Source organism: Delphinus delphis, chromosome 6 (genome assembly GCF_949987515.2).
Source record: "Delphinus delphis chromosome 6, mDelDel1.2, whole genome shotgun sequence".
In the NCBI taxonomy this organism is placed as follows: Eukaryota; Metazoa; Chordata; class Mammalia; order Artiodactyla; family Delphinidae; genus Delphinus; species Delphinus delphis.
The window spans coordinates 52,974,195-52,991,996 of NC_082688.1; the positions used below are offsets into that span (position 1 = coordinate 52,974,195).

A 17,802-nucleotide genomic window follows, 5' to 3' on the forward strand; every position below is an offset into this window, starting at 1 on the left:
TGACTTCATTTTTTGTAAAAATGATACACAATCTCTAAAATTTCAGCATTGGTTGTTCTTGGGTCTGGAAATAGTTTTAAATTTTCATTCTTCTGCTGCTCTGCTTCATATTATTGTTCTAAAATGACTATACACGTGTAAGTCTTGTGAATTTGAGAGGGAAAAAGAGCAGAGAAAGTAAGCCCTGCCTGGCTAAGTGGATTTAACATAAATGCAACATTTTAAAATAAATTTGGGCTTCCCTGGTGGCGCAGTGGTTGAGAGTCCACCTGCCGATGCAGGGGACGCGGGTTCGTGCCCCAGTCTGGGAAGATCCCACACGCCACGGAGCAGCCTGTGAGCCATAGCCGCTGAGCCTGCGCGTCCAGAGCCTGCGCGTCCAGAGCCTGTGCTCCACAATGGGAGAGGCCACAACAGTGAGAGGCCCGCGTACCACAAAAAATAATAATAAAATAATAAGTAAAGTAAATATTTTATTGAAGTATAACCTATATACAGAAAAAAGACACAAATACTAAGTACACAGTTTCATAACTTTTCATAAAGTGCATAAACCGAAATGCAAATTGAGTCTTAAAAACAGTGATGTTAATCATTAGAGAAATGCAAATCAAAACTACAATGTGGTATCACCTCACACAGGTCAGAATAGCCATCATCAAAAAATCTACAAACAATAAATGCTGGAGAGGATGTGGAGAAAAGGGAAACCTCTTGCACTGTTGGTGGCAATGTAAATTGATACAGTCACTATGGAGAACAGTATGGAGGTTCCTTCAAAAACTAAAAATAGAACTACCATGCAACCCAGCAATCCCACTGCTGGGCATATACCCTGAGAAAACCATAATTCAAAGAGTCATGTACCACAATGTTCACTGCAGCTCTATTTACAATAGCCAGGACATGGAAGCAACCTATGTGTCCATCGACAGATGAATGGATAAAGAAGGTGTGGCACATATATACAATGGAATATTACTCAGCCATAAAAGGAAATGAAATTGAGTTATTTGTAGTGAGGTGGAGGGACCTAGAGATTGTCATACATAGTGAAGTAAGTCAGAAAGAGAAAAACAAATACTGTATGCTAACACATATATATGGAATCTAAAAAAAAAAATGGTTCTGAAGAACATGGCAGGACAGGAATAAAGATGCAGACATAGAGAATGGACTTGAGGATATGGGGAGGGGGAAGGGTAAGCTGTGACAAAGTGAGAGAGTGGCATGGACATATATACACTACTAAATGTAAAACAGATAGCTAGTGGGAAGCAGCCGCATAGCACAGGGAGATCAGCTTGGTGCTTTGTGATCACCTAGAGGGGTGGGATAGGGAGGGTGGGAGGGAGATGCAAGAGGGAAGAGATATGGGGATATATGTGTATGTATGGCTGATTCACTCTGTTATAAAGCAGAAACTAACACACCATTGTAAAGCAATTATACTCCAATAAAGTTGTAAAAAAAAAAAAACAAAAAACAGTGATGTTTCTGCTTGTGGTTCCACAACCAGGAATCTGGATGGTGAGCGATTACAGTTAGGGGGTCAGCTAAGAGGAGCTCAGCGATCCAGGTTGGCAAATTGGAAGCCGTTGATGGTAACTCTAGAAAGAAAGGTGGTAAATCTTTATTTTGTAGCTGCAGCAGCTGGAACAAAGGGAGTAAGAGTAACTTGAATCCCACAGGTTCTAAATAGGGAAGCTGAGATTCATTCCCAAGCAGTCAGGCTCTGGAATCAATGCCTCTCCAAGAAGGAAAAATATAGCTGCGGCAACAAGCAGAAGGCCAGAGCTATCCCTCAAGGCTTGATGACTGGATATCAGCAGAGGGGGAAAAGATGTACAGGAGAGCGCAGGAAGGCTTATGTTAGGAAGGGATAGAAAAACCAGTTCTGGCAGTTCTACAAAAGGCAGACCAATGGAGAAAGCAATACTCCTGGTCTGGTACCTTTGTGTGCTTATATTCCAGGCAGGAATGAAAGATGCCCTTGAGGCTGATGGGCCAGAGATGCTGAGCATGAGAGCTCAGGCCTTGTTCAGAAGTCACAGTCAGCTCAGGAGGACGGAATCTGATTTCTCTATCCTTACATTTGCTGATTCAAAAGGAAGTAAGGCATAACTCATAATCCCCTCCACCTTAAACATGCCCCCCCCAAATCTTCACTAAATTATCAAATTTGTTTTCCCCTTGAAATAACTGCTCTGGGTGAACCATGCAGCGGGTACGCTTTGGACAAGGAATAACTTTGGAGAATAGAGGGTAAATGTTGAGGATCTTGGGCGATGACAGCAGAAAGTCACCTCCCAAAATAAACTCAGCTAGGGAGGACCAAGCTTGGGAAGCTTTCATGGGCAACACTTGTCAGAGATATATGCCTGGGAACGTGGTTTTCCTAATTAACTCAATGGTAGTACTGTGCTGTGCTAAGAGGGCTAGATATGATACCTTGTAAATACCTCTGTTCACATTGTAACATTCTGTTTTGTCACTGTAAGCTTTTCAAGGATAAGGGCTATGTGGTGCATCTCAACATCCGCAATGCATCATAAAGTGCCTGGTAGATAAGGGATGTTAAATAAATCTTACTGAATGTATAGAACACACACCCTAGATTTTCTAGGGCAATACCAATTTAAATATTCCATGGATTGTGTACTCCAATTGAAGTTCAGAAACATGGATCACCAGAGAGTTAGGTCTAAACGTGGCTCATGGGAATCACTGGGAATTCTGAGGAGATATTTCTCAGCAGTAGCTGCAACATCCATCACTTTTCATACTGTTTCTCAGTCATTCTTTGGCCCCAGAAAAGGTAGGATGAGACAGAAATCAAGAAGTCCCTGGCAGTGAGGGAATCAAGACCTTTATAAAACTTAAAATTGGATCCCAATATTCATACCTCAGGAACTTCAGAGGTTTTTTTTTTTTTATCACGTACACACCTTTTCAACAGGCATTTATTGAAATCTTACTAAGTGCCAGGATAATATTCAAGGCTAAAAGTACAAAAATTAATAAGACAGAATCCAGACATAACATATATAAATTACAACATGAATTGGAAAGTGTTTATATCACAGAAGATGTCTTTGGCTGCAAGTAAGAGAAATGAAATAGTGGCTAAAACAAAAGAAAATTTTAATCATCTCACAAATTATCAAATTCTGGAAGAAAATGGTTGCAGATTAGTTCAGCAGTTCAACAATATTATCAAAAACCTGTGTTCTGTCTTTTCACTGTTTTATCCTGTGCCCTTTGGCTTGTTGCCTCATGGTCACAAAATGGTTGCTGTCACTCCAAGCACCATGTTCTCACGCAATTGCATTCAAGTCAGGTAGGAAGGAACTTACTGTTTCTCTTTGTAACAGACAGATCCCTTCAACAAACTGCCCCTTTGGTCTCAACGGTCAGAACTGGGTCACACGCCCACTTCCAATTCTATCACCAGGAGAGGGGAAGGGAATTGCTATGTTTGGTGTAAGCCAATTATGCTTCATTCTCTCAGGCTGGGGGAAGGGTTCCATTTTCCTTAAGTATGTTGCCACACCCAGAAGTGGGGATCCTATAACCTAAAGAAGATGGAAAGAGAAGGTAGCCAACTACGCTTGACAACAGGTTAAGCAGAGTTGTGCCTATCTTGTACCTATTTTCCATGAGTTGTGCCATGTACTGTACCTATTTTCTCTTATTAATGACACGTGTTTAGCCCCACATGCCTTCCCTAGCATAACGCCCAAAGCCCTGGCCTTTCACTGACTCTGCCCTGGCGTTGACCGCCCCAGTGCAGGGAGTAAAATAAGCTGTCAGACTCAGCTGTGGCCTTATGTTGAGCTCCCATAACCTTAAGCTTTCACAAGTCTAACCAACTTCACAAAATGCAGTTTGTTGATGTGAGTGGGAGTTAGGAATGCTGGAGGGGAAGGGTGAAAGTCAGGTCAGTGAAAGAGATTTGAAGTGGATTTCCTTCTTTAGACAGAGGGTTCCTGTCAGGACTCAACTCCAGTGGCTTCTCCTGAGTGGCCCGGCCCAGCCACAGGTGTAGCTGAATGTCATTTTAGAGGAAGAACAAGTAGATTTTTCTACCTGAAGTGCACTGGGTATTGCTTTTAGAATATACATGAGAGAGAAATAAAAAGTGGTCTGAGTCTGGGGGAAAAAAGGTGACTGGAAGAGATCTCTACGGGGGGATGTGACTTCGGTCAACATACCCATTGGCACTGGTTTTACAAGGCTACACTCTATACTGCTGCTATATATAATGTGATATGATACAATACTGTATATATAATATCATGTAATATAATGTAATACAATATAACCTAACAAAGAGTAACTAAAACTTACCGAGCATTCCCTGTGATGGACAGGTTACAGAGTACATTCCTTGTATGATTACTTATGATCACAGTCATGGTATAAGTTCCATTATTACCCAGAGGTTGGTAACTTGCCCAAAACTACTGCATTAGATGGTGGACTCCAGGGTTCAGGGCTGTCTGCCCCCAGAACCCGCATCCCACACCCCACTTTACCACTTTGCTGTCTGCTTCCAGTTCGTCTTTTTCCCACTAGGGTGTGAAGGAATATTGTGGCAACAAGGCCAGGTGTTAGCAAAAGACAAGACAGTGAGAGAGTTTATAATGAAAAATAGTTCATTTGGACTCTGGATTGGGAACAAATGTTCAACTGGTTAGAAAAATAAAAGAAGTGACACCAAAAAGTTATTTTAATCCTGCCCAAATGTTCAGAGAACAAAAGAGCTAAGTTAAATGTTTCTTTTTCTACAGAGTTCAGTAGACTAAAGAACAGAAGAGGAAATGCCGTACTAATAGGAATTAGATAAACAGATGAACCTCTTTCTCCAGTGTAGAATTCATGCAAATTTATTCATGCATCATCAAGGTTTTGCAATTCCCTTGTGTATTTCCACAATCATTCTCTACCCAGATAGTTCATTCATTAACTCAAACACTCACTTTTCCTTCCTCCCTCCCTTCCTCCCTCCCTCCCTCCCTCCCTCCCTCCCTCCCTCCCTTCCTTCCTTCCTTCTTTCCTTCCTTCCTTCCTTTTTTCCGTTTCTTTCTTTTCTTTCTTCTTTCCCTAGTCATTTGTCAGATGTTTATTCAATCTCTTCCATGTACTGGGTACCAAGGAGGATAATGGAGGCTTAAGAATAAAAGAAAATGAAAAAAAAAAAGCACTGTTTCCTGCCATGAATGGAATTTAAATATGCTCACAAGAGACGGCAGTTTTCTCCTTCATATCTACCTTCAGCTCCGCCTTATCCGTGAATGGTTCTCTGCTATAGACAGATCTCCTTTAGTCCTCCGGCATGGCACTGCTATACTGGAGAGAGTTGCCTGTCCCTAATTTAGGATTGGGATACTGTAAAGAATGGAAGACATTAGATATGTCCTCCGTTGATCTGATTGGAGCAAATCCTGGTCCAGGGACCTCCTATGAGGTTCTGAGACATCAATATCCTATGGGATTTTGAAGACATCAAAGGTTCCAAGAACTGATCAGCCCAAAGTGGTCCCTTTAAGATTTCCCTCCCACCTGTGAAGGGGCTAGGCCGTGGGTAAGGCAGGTGTTTGGGGGCAGTCTTCATTCTCCAAGTCTACTCAAGAGATAACCCCTGCAACTGGATGGCTGATAGCCATTCCCCCTGGTCTGGCCTTTCAGCTTGACTCACAGATCCTAATGAAAGTCTCACCTCTCCAGTGCCTTTCTCTGGACACTGAAAAACCAGTGATGAGCACCATTCCTGAAACAGCTCTAGAATCATCCATACCTCTCTATGGCCTCCTGTTATACAAAGCCCCCAGAGACTGGGATCCCACCCTAACTATCCCATCCTGAGAAGGAATTACAGATCATTGAAGATGACCTGTATCAAAAAATGCTCCCCATGGTGATGGCAAACGTCCTCAGCAGTTTCCTATGTCGGAGGCAGTTCATGACCATAACTGGAACCCAATTATGACAATGCTTTAGAAAGAGCCCCCCCACCCCACCGAAGCCGAGGTATTTCTTTCTGCTCATTTCTCTGCCTAGATTTTCTCCTTTACAAAATAAATAGTTCAGACTAAGACGGGGCCTCAGGTCCTATCGAGCCTGGACAATCTATGACTTCTGAGTACTCGATGTATCTGCTCTGGCAGTTTGCACTGAGAACTGGACTTCAGAGATGCAGCACGTCCCGAGGTTCACTCAAGTGGTAAGCATATTCGGTTTCCCTGGTATGCGTCTACCAGGCATCTCTGGCATCTGGAGTGCCGGGGGTAGCTGGCATTCCCAGCCCAGTCCTGGGGGAGATGCAGCAGCTACTCCACTAAAGGACACTTTGGTCTCCATGGGAGCAGGTCTGTCCTCTTGGCAGAGGGCAGCCTGGGGAGAGGAGACACATCCGTGTGTGCTGCAGCTTGGGCAGAATGCCCTGGGGGCCGCGATCCCAAGCGCCCATGAATGGAGGCAGGGGACAGCCAGTCCCAGTGTGCCTGTGTCCTGTTTGATCTTAGAAACTTGGAAGCCTTTATGACCTGGAAGTGCTCACATCCAGAGGCCGTGCAGTGTGGTGGAAAGAGGCCTGGCTTTGCGATCAGAAGTTCTGGTCTGAGTCTCAGCTCTGCCCTTACTGGCTACGTGACTAGGAGCAGGTCTGCTCACCCTGCCGAGTGTGGGTTTTCTTGTCTGTCCAATGGGGAGAATTAGATCTTCCCTGATGACCTCATGGGCTGGCCTTTGTTGGTTACTTTTCCTACACAGAGTGCACAACACTCCCTCCACCACAACCCGTGATGTCTTCATCACAATCTAATGACAATATTGCTGCAGGATGATGATAACATTAATATTAATTTTTGTAGCAAATAGAAAAATAACTATTGCTACCAGCTGAGCTCTTATTATGTACCACACACTCTGCTAAGGACTGTAGAAACATTAGGTCACTGGCCAAGGTCACATGGCTGGTAAATCTTACTGCAGGACTCAACCCAGACATCCCCAACTCCAGAGCCAAGATCTTAACCCCAAGAGCACTTTGCTTCATTCCTTGTGCCCAAACAGCCCAGTTTCTTTAAGTCCTGGCTGGCAGAGGATGAGTGAGATGTGCTGGCTTGTCTACTCACCTTGATAAACGAACTAAATTAATTAAATCCTTTAAAACAGCCAAACACAGCAACTTTGGAATACATATCTTAAAAGATATTTAAGGTGCATAGTTAAATAAATGCATGCATTTTAAAAAGCGTATTTTCACTAATAGTCAAGCAACGTTGCTTACTGCCTTATGACAAACTTTTTCATAGGCTTGTACAGGGTGGCATCCATCCCAACCATCCAACACCCACCTCCAAATTCATTCTTTTAAGAACAATCTTTCAAGTGCCTACTCTGTGCCATGCACCCGAGAAGTGCTCAGATTCAGTGATGAATGAGGCGTTCGTGCCATCAAGGATCATTCTGGTGAAGGAGACTGATAGACAAGTACAGCCTGAAAGTCCTTTGGGGTGGGTTGGGGGAGGACAAACAGAACCTAAGAAGCTAATCCAGTCTGAGAGCACCAGAGAAGACTTCCCAGAAAAGGTGAGAGCTGAGCTGAGTGAGGGTCAAGCTTTTGGAAGGGAGGGGGGCAAGGACATGGTGGGGAGGAAGGAAAGGGGCAGGACAGTTCAGGAAGTGGGAACGTCCTATGCAGTGGCTAAGAGGCAAGAGAGTCATGACCCATTCGGAGAGCCAAAAGGAGTTCGGAATGGCTGAAGGACAGAGCCCAAAGATGGGAGGTGAGAGCTGAAAAGGAAGCCATATCATGCAGGGCCATATATATCATGCAAAGGAGATTGGACTTAATTGTAATCACATTGAGAATTAATTGAAAGGGCTCAAGCTGGGTGGTGGGGAGGTGGATTCTAATCTGCTTTGTGTGTTGCAAAGATGAATCTGGCCCTAGCATGGAAAATAGATTAATGAGGGGCGGGGGAGGGCAGGTAACAGAAGATAGAGCTAATTGTTCCTGGAGTAATTCAACCAAAAGCTGAAGATGACTCAGCCTGGGGGACTGGCAGTGGGAATGGAGAGAAGCAGGTACTGTGAAGAATGTTTAGTGAGGTGATGTGATTGAGTGAAGACGGGGGTGGGGAAGGCATGGTGTCAGGGATGCTGTGTCTGTGCCAGACCTCACCATCTCTGAAAATAAGGGGTGGTCTGTCTTGTTCCAGGCTCTTCCCAGTTAAGATGGAATGGTTTTGTGTCCCCCAATTTCTGAATCCATCATCCCATGCTTTTTGATGTCTCTCATCGCTTCTTTGGCCCTACATTTTCTTTCATTCTTCAGTGTGATAACTAGGGCAATGTGAACTGTGGCATCAAACCCAGAACTTTCAGTGGCTTAGCACAATAAAAGTTTATTTCTTGCCCATGTAAGAATCTTCCCAGGTGGGCCAGTGGCTTTCCTCCATATGCACGTTCAGAAAGCAGGCCTCCTTCTATTATATGGCTTGGCCATTCCCTAGGGCCCCAGTGCTCTCAGCATCCAGTTTAGTAGAAGGAGCAAGAGAGATTGAAGAAAGTAACCTTGGTGCATAGAACCTCATTTGTATGTCCATTAGTGAGAACTCGTTGCATGGCCATATCTGGTTGCATAGTTTATACCTACACACGAACATGAGGGAGGGCACATGAAGGTTTGCTAGACAGCCACCTCTGACACAGGCCTGCGTATTAACTGATTTTTTCCCCTTTTTTTTTTTTTTTTTTTTTGCGGTACACGGGCCTCTCACTGTTGTGGCCTCTCCCGTTGTGGAGCACAGGCTCCAGACGCGCAGGCTCAGCGGCCATGGCTCACGGGCCCAGCCTCTCCGCGGCATGTGGGATCCTCCCGGACTGGGGCACGAACCCATGTCCCCTGCATCGGCAGGCGGACTCCCAACCACTGTACCACCGGGGAAGCCCTCCCTTATTTTTATTTAGCTGCTTCTACTCGTCAACATTTCCTGATCACCGGAATGACACATTTCATTCCTCTGGTTTAGACTTTGAAGGAGGATGACACTCCTCTAATGCACCAGAAAACAAAACAAAACAACAAAAAAAAAGCTTAATGGTTTTTGGACCCTTGGTTAGTTAACAGCTGGGTAGTTCTAATCTTTTCTGTTTTCATTGCCTTAACCACAAATTGTGGTGCTTTTTGTATGTTTTATGTATAAATCACACAGTTGAATTCTGACTATTTTTAAGACAAAAGTCTGTTAAACTTTTTTATTGTAAAGAATATTTATTATGTGAATCTATTATATTTACTGCAAAAACTGTTGAAATGTACTCATGTCTTAATATAACAAAATATCAATACATAACAGAAAATAAGGTGACACGCAGAAAGTACATATGTTAACTATAATGCAGAAAATATATTAATGAAACTATCGAAAATTTTTTATTTTATTTTGTTTTTTTTTAAGTTTCAAAATATTTATTGAAAAACAATCTACCATGACATTCTTATACCACAGGACTCTAAAAAACAAAACAAAACAAAAGACAAACAAAACAGAAAAGGGACAATTCACAAACTGTCCATCCCAGGTAAACCCGTGACCGTTGTGCTGCCACTGAGAAAAGTCCACCTGAGAAATGGGAGATCTGGGTTCAAGTTCTGGCTCCATCAATAATTTATTGCATGACTTAAGCAAGTCACTTTTCCTCTCTGGGCCCCAGTGTTCTCATCAGTAAAAGGGATGGACTGGGCTACGCCAGTGTTTCTCTGTGTCCTATAGAACATTAGTTACATGAAAAATTCTGTGAAAAACTCTTCTCTGGCCAAATAAGTTTGGGAAATACTGTGAATTTTAAACCTCTCCTGGGACATTATAATAACCTCAGAATAGAATTGAACATATTTAATACAAATTAAACATGTTATAATTATCTTTTACATTTTATACAGCTCTGTTGAGATATAATTTGTATGCCAGATGATTCACCTAAAGTATAAAATTAAATAATTATTAGTATATTATTACTTCCAAAAGAAACCCCATACTCTTAGTGATCTCCCCATTTCTCCCCAAACCCTCAGCCCTAGTCAATCACAAAAGTACTTTATGTCTCTATAAATTTGCCTAAACTGGAAATTTCATATGAATGGAATCATACAATAGGTGCTCATTTGCGATTGGCTTCCTTTACTTAGCATAATGTTTTCAAAGTTTATCCAGGTTGAGATATGTGGGGTATTTCATTCTAGTTTATGGTTGAATAGTATTCCATTATATAAATACACCACATTTTATTCATTCATCAGTTGACGGACATTTGAGTTGTATCCATTTTTTGGCTATTGTGAATAATGTTGCTATGAATATTCATGTACAAGTTATCATGTGGACATTTTCATTTTTTCTTAAATTTATACCTAGAAGGTGAATTGCTGGGCAATAAGATAACCCTATGTTTAACCTTTTCAGAAACTGCCTGAGTACTTTTCAAAATGCACCATGTTACATTCCTATGAGCAGTGTATGAGGGCTCCAATTTCATCAACATTTGTTTTTCTGTCTTTTTATTGTAGCCATTCTAGTGGGTGTAAAGTGGTATCTCATTGTAGTTTTGATTGCCATTTACCTAATAAGTAATGATGTCAAGCATCTTTTCATGTGCTTATTGGCCATTTGTATATCATCTTAGGAAAACTGTCTATTCAGATCCTTTGCCACTTTTTAATTTGTTATTTTTCTTTTATTATTGTGTTGTAAGAGCTCTATATCCTTTATCAGATATATGATTTGCAAATATTTTCTCCAATTCTGTGGACTGTATTTTAACTTTCTTAATGGTATTCTTTAGAGTGCAAAAGTTTTTAATTTTGATGGTGTCCAATTTATTTTCCTTTTGATGTTGGGCTTTTAGTACTATATCTAAGAAACCATTGTCTAATCCAAGGTCATGAAAATTTATGCCTATGATTTTTTCAAAGTATTTTCTAACTTTAGCTTTTACGTTTAGGTTGTTATATTCAGTGTGAGTTAATTTTTATATATAGTGTTGTGGTGTGTGGGTGTAACTTCATTCTTTGGCTTGTGGAAATCCAGTTGCCCTAGTACCACTTGTTGAAAAGACTGTTCTTTCCTCTATTGGATTTTCTTATCATTCTTGTTGACAATCAATGGATCATAAATGTGGGAATGAAATATGGACTCTCAATTCAGTTTACTTGATCTGTATGGCTAGACTTAAGCCAGTGTCACACAGTCTTGATGGCTGTAACTTTGCAGTAAATTTTAAAATTGGAAAGTATCAAGTCCTCCAATTTTTTTTTTCAAGACTGTTTTGGCTACTCTGGGTCCCTTAAGTTTCCATATAAATTTTAAGGTCAACTTGTCAATTTCTGTAAAGAAGGCTGTTTGGGTTTAATAGGAATTGTGTTGAATCTATAGATCAGTTTGAGGCATTTTGCCATCTTAACAATATTAAGTCTTGCAATGCATGAACACAGGATGCTTCCCATTCAATTAGGTCTTTAATTTCTTGCAGCAGTATTTTGTAGTTTTCAGAGTGTGAGGTTTGCATTTCTTTTGTGAAACTTATTTCTAAGTATTATATTCTTTTTGAAGTTATTGTAAATGGAATTATTTTCTTAATTGCATTTTTTGGATTATCCACTGCTCTTGTGTAGACATACAATTGATTTTTGTATATTGATCATATAGCCTGCAAGCTGGCTGATTTCATTTTCTAGTTCTAACAGCTTTGGGTGGATTCCTTGGGATTTTCTATATACATGATCACATCATCTGCAGAGATAGTTTTACTTCTTCCTTTACAATCTGATGCCTTTTGTTTTATTTTAATTTTATTTTTTTGTCTAATTTGCCCTGGTTAGAACCTCCAGTATAATACTGAATAGAAATGGTAAGAGCAGTCATCCCTGATTTTAGAGGGCAGCAATGAGATTTTCCCCTTTAAGGATTATGAAACATGGACCAAAAGGTGGCTCGCCATGAGCAAATTGGAAATGCCAGACATGCCTTGATTTAATGTAGAGGAGAAAGGATTCAAAGACGTAGGGAGACTGGAATGTTAGAGTGGATTTTTCATTTAAGACTTAATTACCTGCAGTGGGAGCATCCAAAAGATATACCTTTCACCAATACTTTGAGAAATACATTTGTGAGGGGAGCTTTGTGATTCCCTCTTCTCTGTAGGTCAGACCTCACAGTGGGAAATGCAGTCACTGAATTGGGAAACCTAAATGCAATGGAAGAAATTGGATCCCGGGGTGGCAGGGTCCAAGTGAAGACACTCAGGCACCAAAGACAATGGCGTCGTTACCATGATGAACAGCAGTCAAAGCAACAATCAGAATAGTTTGACCTGCACAGAGTTTTTGGTGCTGGCTAATTAGTCATGGTGTTCCTAGAAGTCAAAGAGATAGAAAGGCTACTTATTCTTGATATGTATAAGCAGAAAATTTCTAAGTCAAGTGAACAAAAGTCTAACCCGAATCATAAAACACAGTCATGGTCCTTCAGTCAATTCCCAGACTTGAGCCAGTTTACAGACCCTGAACTCCTTGGATGAAAGGGAAGCCAAGTCCCCTTGAAGAAAAATCTAAGTACTATCAAGTACTTGTATCTTGTATCTACCAAAAGTTTATAGAGCTGACCCTTAAACAACGTGGAGGTTAGGGGTGCTGACTCTCCATGCAGTCAAAAATCCGAGTCTAACTTTACAGTTAGCCCTCCATATTCACAGTTCCACAGCCATGGATTCAATGAACCTCAGATTGTGTAGTACTGCGCAGTATGTAATGAAAGAAACCCACGTATAAGTGGAACACATGCAGTTCAATCTCATGTTGTTCAAGAATCAACTGTACTGTTAACCTTTCTCCCAGACTTCCCCTAAAGGAACCTATGACCTTTTACGAGGGTAACTGCATATTGGGGAAAAGGAAATAATCAGATCTTTCAGATCTGAACACTGGCTCCTAACTGACACTAATTCCAAGTGACACAATGTCAGCTGTGGTGCACCAGAGTAGCGGCTTATGGTGGTCTGGTGATCGATGGGGTTTTAGCATAGGTATCTCTCACAGTGGTTCCACGGGTTTCCTGAACCCATCTGTGGTTATTTCTCCAGTCTGAGAGTACATAATTGGAATAGACATAAATAGCAGCTGGCAAAACCTTCACGCTAGTTCCTTTTAGCTCTGGGTTTTCCATAGGTGTCCTTTTTCAGATTGAGAATGTTCCTTTCTATGCCTAGATAAGCGTTTTTATTATGAAGTGGTGTTCTGTTGTGTTAAATGCTTTTTCAGCAACTATTGAAATGATTATGTGCTTTGTCATTTTTTTATTTGTATAGCATTGATTGATTTTTGAATGTTGAACCAATCTTGCATTCCTGTGATAAATCCCACTTGGTCATGATGTATAGTCTTTTTATATCTTGATCATGATTTATAATCTTTTAAAATGTTGCTCAGTTTGGTTTGCTAGAATTTTGTTGGTTTTTGTGTCTATATTCATAAGAGATAATGATCTATAGTTTCTTTTTTCTTGTGATATCTTCATATGGTTTGGGTAGCAGGGTAATACGGACCTCATAAAATGAATTGTTTCTTTCTTTCCTATTTTTTGAAAGAGTTTATGAAGTATTGGTGCAAATTCTTTAAATATTTTGTAGAATTAACCAGTGAAGCTATCTGGTTCTGGGGTTTTCTTTGTGTATAAGTTCTTTTTAAATTTGTACTAATTAATCTACTATTATATATCTATTCAGATTGTCTTTTGCTCCTTGAGTCACTTTTAGTAGTTTGTATCTTTCTAGGAATTTGTTTATCTAGATTAACTTGTTGGCATACAATTGTTCATAGCGTATCCTTATAATTTTTTCATTTCTCTAAGGTTGGTAGTTCTGTTCCCTCTTTCATCCTGATTTTAGTAAAATGACTCTTCTCTCTTTCTTTGTTAGTTTAGCTAAAGGTTTTGTTGATTTTTTTTCAAAGAAAAAAGTTTTTTCTATTGATTTTCTCTTCCCATTTCATTAATTTCTGCTGTAATCTTTATTATTTATTTCCTTTTGCCTGTTCTAGAGTTGTTAGTGTGCTCTTCTTTTTCTAGTGTCTTAATGTGGAATACTAGGTTACTACTGTGAGATTTCCCTCTGCTACAAATTTCCCTCTAAGCTTTATTCACATCCCATAAGTTTTGCTATACTGTATTTTAACTTTAATTTCATTTCAGGGTATCTTCTGATTCCTTTGTGGACCTATTGGGTGTTTAGGAGTGTGTTTTTTAATATGAACATATTTATAAATTCTCCAAATTTCTTTCTTTTATTGACTTCTAAGTTCATTCTATTGTGGAGATCATCATTTGTATGATTTAAATCCTTTTAAACTTATTGAGGCTTGTTTTATTGCCTAACATATGGTCGATCAAGGAGAATCTATGTGCATGTGTGAAGAATGCATATTCTATGACTGTTAGGTAGAGGCTTCTATTAGGTCTAATCGGTTTATAGTATTGTTGAACTCTTCTATTTGTTCATCTTCTGCCTTGTTGTTCTATCCATTATTGAAATTGGAGTATAAAAGTCTCCAAATCTTGTTAAATTGTCTTTCTTCCTTTATTTCTGTTTTTGTTTCATGTATTTTAGGCTGTTTTTAGGTGAACATATGTTTATAATTGTTATATCTTCCAGATGGATTGACCCTTCTGTAATAAGAAAATGTCTCTTTATCTTTATTAAAATTTTTGTTCTAAAGCCTATTTTGCCTGATATATGTATAGTCAATCCAGCTTTCTTATGTTTACTGTTTGCAAGATGTATCTTATTCTATTCTTTTTTTTTTTTTTTCTTTTGAGGTATGCGGGCCTCTCACTGTTGTGGCCTCTCCCATTGCGGAGCACAGGCTCCGGACGCGCAGGCTCAGCGGCCACGGCTCACGGGCCCAGTTGCTCTGCAGCATGTGGGATCTTCCCAGACCGGGGCACAAACCCGTGTCCCCTGCACTGGCAGGCGGACTCTCAACCACTGCGCCACCAGGAAAGCCCTTATTCTATTCTTTTATTCATAATTATTTGTATTTTTGAATCTAAACTAGGTTTCCTGCAGACATCATATAGTTGGGTGTTGTCTTTTTATTCTGTCTGACCATCTCTGCCTTTTAATTGAAATGTTTAATCCATTCACACTTAATGTTATTATTGAAGTAGTTAGATTTACATCTGCCATATTCCTTTGTTTTCTATGTGCATATTAGTTTTCTAGGGCTGCCATAACAAAGTACAACAAAGTGGGTGGCTTAAACAACAGAAATTTGTTGTTACACAGTTCTGGAGGCTAGAAGTCTACGACCAAGTTGTCAGGTTTGGTTCCTTCTGAGGACTGTGAGAAAAGGATCTGTCCCAGGCCCCTCTTCTTTGCTTGAGGGTAGCCATCTTCTCCCTGTGTCTCTATTCATATCATCTCCCCTCTGTGTCTGTGCCCAGATTTCCCATTCTTAAAAGGACACTAGTCATATTGGATTAGGGCTCACCCTAATAACCTCATTTTAAATTGACTACCTGTGTAAAGACCCTATCTCCAAATAGAGTCATATTCTGAGGTACTGAGGGTTATGACTTCAACATGTAAATTTTGTAGAGACACAACTCAACCCATAATAATATTTTTTCCACTAGTCTTCTTTTACTACTTGCTTTTGCATTAATGAATATTTTCTAGTGTAACTTTTCACTATACAGTTTGAACAACACAGGTTTGAAATGCATAAGTCTACTTAAACACAGATTTTTTTTTTAATAGTGAATACTACAGTACTACACAATCCATAGTTGGATGAATCTGCAGACTTAGAACTGCAGATACAGAGAAACTGCAGATACACAGGGACAACTATAAGTTATATGCAGATTTTCAACTGTGTAGAGGGTTGGAGTACCTAACCATTGTGCTGTTAAAGGGTCAACTGTATATTTTTTGAGTTATTCTCTTAGTGTTTACTCTATGAATTACCATACACATCTTAATTTTCAGAGTCTACTTCAGATTTACCAATTTTATTCCAGTGAAATATAGAAAAGCTGCTCCTTTTAGTTCTATAGTCTCTTCCTCCCTTTTGTGTGATTACTCTGTGTGTGTGTGTGTATCTCACAAACCCAACAACACATTCTTGTAATTATTACTTTATATAATTTTACGTGTTTTAAGGAGGTAAGAGAAGAAAAAAGAGCAAGCTTATACTTACAGAGTTTGTTACAGTAACTGTCTTATTTGCCATTTCTTGTTCTTTTCATTTGTTCCTGTGTTTTTTAGTTAGCATATGATGTTATTTCCTTACTACAATATAGCCTTGCTCCCACCCACGTCCTTTTTGCTGTTATGATCAAGTATATTACATTTCCATTACATAGTCCCCCAAATACAATTATATACATATTGCTTTACACAACTGCTTTCTAAATAAGAGAAAGGAGAAGAAATATGCACTTATACTGTCTTATATGACTACATAATTACCTCTATCAGTGCTCTTTGGTTTTTTCCACATAGATTTAAGTTACTGGTTGCAGCCACTTGATTTTATCTTGGAGAACGCCTTCTTTAGTATTTCTTGTAAGATACTCTGATAGCAATAAATTCTCTCAGTTTTATTTATCTGGGTATGTCTGATTTTTGTCTTTATTTTTGAAAGACTGTTTTACTGGATTTAAGTTTCTCAATTGTCCATTTATTAAAAATTTTAGCACTTTGAATATGCCATCCCACTGCCAGTCTCATTGTTTCTAGGGAGAAGTCAGCTATTAATCTTTTTGGGATTCCCTTGTACATGATGAATCCATTTTCTTACTGCTTTCAAGATTTTCTATCTTTATCTTTCAGTGCTTCAATTATGAAGTGTCTGGCTATGGATCTCATTGCCTGTATCCTCCTTGGAATATGTTGAACGTCTATGTATAGATTACTGTTTTTCATCAAAGTTTGGGAATTTTCAGCTATTACTGAATATTCTTTCTACTTCCTTCTCTTTCCTCTCATTTTGCATCCACATTCTGTATATGTTAGTGCTCTTAACGATGTCTCACATTTCTCTGAGCCACTGTTAATTTTTCATCATTTTTTTAATCTCTCTGTTATTTGGATTCTGCAACCTGTATCAAACTGTCTTCAAGATCATTGATTCTTTCTTTGCCAGTTCAAAATCACTGTTGAGTCCCTTTAGTGGATTTTTCATTTCAGTTACTGTATTTTCAGCTCTAGAATCTGCATTGTGCTCATCTTTTAGAGTTTCTATCACTTTGTTATTATTCTTTATTTGATAAGACATTGTCATCATACCTTCCTTTACTTTTTTTTAAATACATCTTTATGGGAGTAAAATTGCTTCACAGTACTGTGTTAGTTTCTCTTGTACAACAAAGTGAATCAGCCATATGCATACATGTATCCCCATATCACCTCCCTCCCTCCCTCCCACCCTCCCTATGCCACCCCTCTAGGTCATTGCAAAGCACTGAGCTGATCTCCCTGTGCTATGCTGCTGCTTCCCACTAGCTATCTATTTTACATGTGGTAGTGTATATATGTTGATGTTACTCTCACTTCGCCCCAGCTTCCACCTCCCTTCCCCACGTCCTCAAGTCCATCCTCTCTGTCTGTGCCTTTATTCCTGCCCTACCACTAGGTGCATCAGTACCATTCTTTTTTAATTCCATATGTATGTGTTAGCATACAGTATTTGTTTTTCTCTTTTTGACTGACTTCACTCTGTATGACAGACTCTAG

At 39.7% G+C, this 17,802-nt stretch overlaps 1 long non-coding RNA gene across 2 annotated transcripts in view; it reads left to right on the forward strand.

Moving 5' to 3' along the window:
• Positions 1–6,139: 6,139 nt before the first annotated feature.
• LOC132426641 (uncharacterized) overlaps positions 6,140–17,802 on the forward strand; it is a 46,511-nt gene continuing 34,848 nt past the window's right edge. For both annotated transcript variants that reach the window (XR_009519744.1, XR_009519743.1), the window contains exon 1: positions 6,140–6,226. This is a non-coding gene — a long non-coding RNA (uncharacterized lncRNA). The remainder of the gene's footprint in view (positions 6,227–17,802) is intronic.